Consider the following 3,986-nt stretch of genomic DNA (forward strand, 5'->3'; position numbering starts at 1 on the left):
TTCTCTCCTGTTGCCATGGTTATACAAGTATTATGAGGTAAACATGTACTCCCCTAGTGGTTTTGAGACCTGATTAACATGAGGAATTTTAATGTCTGATCCTGAAATTGTTGGTAAATCACATGGATATGGTGATAATAGGTTATAGGATAGAACCTGTTGGCCGCCAGCGGCAACATACGAACCGAATTCTGAGGGTAATGGGAAGGGGGCGAAAAGAGAGACTGAGTCAAGGCGACAGTGCTGGTCAAGACTAACTTTAATATTTCTAAGTCAAGATATATAGTATTAGGGGAATAACCCAACCCCTCCCAGAAGCTGGTCACATCAAAGGGCAGGCCGAGAACTCCTTGGCTCCAAATCTCAGTGGGTTTCCTGCATGCAGTCTGGCGGGGTCTCTGCTGGGTCCCAGGTGAAACCGCCTTAGGCAGTGTTGGTAGTCAAGGTGAAGGCGCCTTATTGTTCCAAGCAACAAAGGCCGGAGATAACCCATCGGAAGAGTGGGGGTTGCCAGCCAGCTTAATGTTGTGGGGGAAGGGACAATTCCCCCTTAATTATTAATTTTTAACAACTCAGTGGAAATAAGTATATTCATCCAATTGATGATGGGCTTTTGACCAGTGAGGGAAAACAGAGGTCCAACCCCCTTAAATGTTAAGGACATCTTTTTCAGGGGAGGGGAAATAGACTGCCTTAATAATTTAAGGACAGTCTCTCAAAGTCAACCCCCATGCAGCTGGACGTGCTTTTCAGGGAAATTCGGTGACAGGATTTTTTCCTTTTCCCTTGCAGTGCCTCGCCTCGCACCTCAAACTGATGCCCATGTTTGTTATATAAACAAACATGCATAGTTCCGAATATATGCAGCCTCCTTTGTGAGGATCCGCTGGTAAAGTAAATGCTCTGCGGATATGAGCTGGCTGGCTATAATAACCACCCATCCTCAACCTGGCGGCCATTGCTGGAGAAGCTTATCTTCTGAGTGTTATCTGCTTGAAATATAAAAGGAGATTAAGAGAAAAAACCTGTTTGGTCAGTATCAGAAGGCCCAAGACGTTTAATTTGATTGAAAATTAGTGTCTTCAGGCAAGAGGCCTGGCTTGCAACTTAATTGCAAGAACACAAAGGAACCTTTCTTCCCAAGTAAGTGGGAAGCGGCTTAGGGAAAGCCTTTTGAATTAATTATACTTACCAGCAGCTTTAGGGTGTGTTTACCTGTGGTACCAATCTCTCTGGCAGCCAGCGTGCTCCGTCTTCTCCTTGCGAAAAAATGCAGATGGACCCTCTCCCCCAGATTAAAATGGGGTCTGGACCATTCCATGTATTAGTTAAAGGGTCCCGCCACTTAACCATGGCGTAGGAATTGGAAGTAGCTGTGTGCCAGTGTCGGTCTGCTGCAGACTGACCTTTAGCATCCGTTTGGAGAAAATTTAAAACAAATAAGACAAAGGCAAGATGTGATTTAGGAGACCTAGGGGGGTATAGATTCCCCTTCTTTGTTTTAAGAAGCCAGTTTTTAAGGGTACGGTGAGCACGCTCTATGATTCCTTGACCCATTGGGTTATAAGGAATTCCAGTTTTAAGTTTTATATTAAATTCCTTGCAAAATGAGACAAAGTTCTTACCAGAATAGGCTGGTCCATTGTCTGTCTTAATGACTTTGGGTAATCCCATGATATTAAAAGCTTGTAAACAATGTCTGTCTTCCCCCTATGAGGTCTGATCGCCTCCCCGCAGGCCGCATTAGGATTCTCATAGGCTAGTTGAGTAACCAATGGATTTTCTGCCTGAGAATTTCCGAAAATTCTATTAGCTGTTTTTAGCAATCTATCCATGAAATCCTGAAAAAGCTCATCAGGAGCCTGTTTGACACCTGTTAAGTTTCCACTAAGATCTCCCTTTGATGGTAAAAGATTCTAAGCATGGCGGGCAGCCATCGCAATCTGCGCATACAATGCGATGGGAAACCAAATCTGGTTAGTATTTCCTTCATATACACCTTCTCCCAGTAACATAGCAGCATTCCATTCTGGATGGCCTGCCTGAGTATTTGTGGTGGCAGTTCTTTTGCTAGCCTCACGCCATTCAGAACTCCAAAGCAAGAAATCTCCCCCTGACAACTTAGCCTTACACGGTGTTCTCCAATCCTGTGGAGTTAAATTTGACTCTATCACAGTATCCAATAACGCCTGTGTAAAAGGAGCTGTTGGGCCGTACTGGGCTACAGCTAGCTTTAATTCTTTTATCACTTTAAATTCCAAAGTCTGATATTGTCTAATCACATTTTCCTGGTCTTCAATCTCAAGGACTGGAAAAGCTAAGATTTCTGACGTATCCTGCCCTTCTCCACAAGCCTGGCTTATCACTCTTTCTAGTGGTGATTAGCGGGTCTCAGAATTATTGTTCTCTCTAGCATTTGACACCCTTTTTAGCTCCTGTAATTCATTAGTCAATTTCTGCAATTTAATTTCAAACTCCAACTTTTGTAAGTGCGTATCTCTCTGGATCTCATCTCCTGCCATCAAGGTCATAGGCGGAGCAGATGGCACTACAGGGGCCCATTCTTCCCCATGAGATTCAGTTGCTCTCTTTTTGGGATGAGCTGTCTTTTTTACAATTGGCTCATCAGCACTATCTCTGCGCTTTTGTGACTTAGGGTGTGGAGGGTCCTCCTTTGCAGAGGTCCTCTCCGGCAGGCTTTCTTCTTGAGATTCCTCAATTTCTTGAATAATATCTAATTCCTCCAAGCCTCCTTCATCTATGATATCCTTTATAAGTTTCCAGAGGCAGAGAGTAATATTATCTGTCTTGGCTGCCTTTAGCGAATTACCAATTCTTTCCCAAGTTCTCTCGTTTAACGTTCGTTTTTCTTGGAACCAAGGACAGCAAGAATATATCTGGTCCAAGAAATCCTCCAATCTTCCTTCTTCAAACCCTATCCCTTTCGCCTGAAGCAACTCTTGAATGTTGCGGGCGCAAATTTCACGCGAACTTTCCTGTCCCATTTTTCCCTATCACTCAACCCAAGCGGCCACTGTGCCGGGACAGCACAATTTTGCTTGCTAAACCGTATCCCCCTGCACTCACAACAATAGAATAAAATTTTACACTAGCGCTAGCATTTGACTTCTATGTTGCTTACCGTGCGGATACCATCTTCTTTCCACTTTTTCTGCGAAGCTTCTCCAGATAGGGTCACCCCAGGAAATTCTCCCGTATCAGGTCTGTCCCACGTTCAGGCACCAATATGTAGGCCGCCAGCGGCCACATACAAACAGGGTTACCTGGAAGAGAATTCTGAGGTTAATGGGAAGGGGGCGGAAGAGAAATGAGTCAAGAGGACAGTTGCCCATAGAGACCGTCTTTACTATCATTAAGCCAATATTTATAATCTTAGGAAAAACCACCCTACCCCCCAAATGGCAGAGAGTTCATAGATCTTCTTATCAGCGGGTTGTCTGCTTTAGTCATGCAGTTTTCTGTTGGTCTCAGGGTGGAGCTATGCTGAGGTGAAATCTGCTATATTGTTATCTTGAATAGGCCGGAGATAACGCCAGGGGAAGGGTGGAGGCTGTAGGCCAGGAATGCTGCAGCTTAAATAGGCTGGGGATAACTCCTGAGGAACGGTGGGGGTTGCCAGCCAGGAAGGTCACAGCTAAATGCTGTGGGGGGAAGGGACACAAAACAAATTATAAACATTATTTCTGATAAAATTGAAGATTTACCTGGAAAAAAATTGGTATTATATGTCTGTTTATTGGGGAATTGTGTACATTCATGTTAAGAGGTTTTAAGGAATGATTGTTGACTCCTCTTACTTTGGATGTAATTCCTATATTTGTGTGGTTAATCTTGTGTTTTGGTATTGTTTTTAATTTATTGATATATTTATTTACATTTCAAATGGTTTCCCCTTTTCTGGACCCCTACTCGCCGAAAGTCCCACCAGTCCCCTTCCTTTCTCCTGTTTTCCCACCCAAACCTTC

Source organism: Apodemus sylvaticus, chromosome X (genome assembly GCF_947179515.1).
Source record: "Apodemus sylvaticus chromosome X, mApoSyl1.1, whole genome shotgun sequence".
Taxonomy (NCBI): domain Eukaryota; kingdom Metazoa; phylum Chordata; class Mammalia; order Rodentia; family Muridae; genus Apodemus; species Apodemus sylvaticus.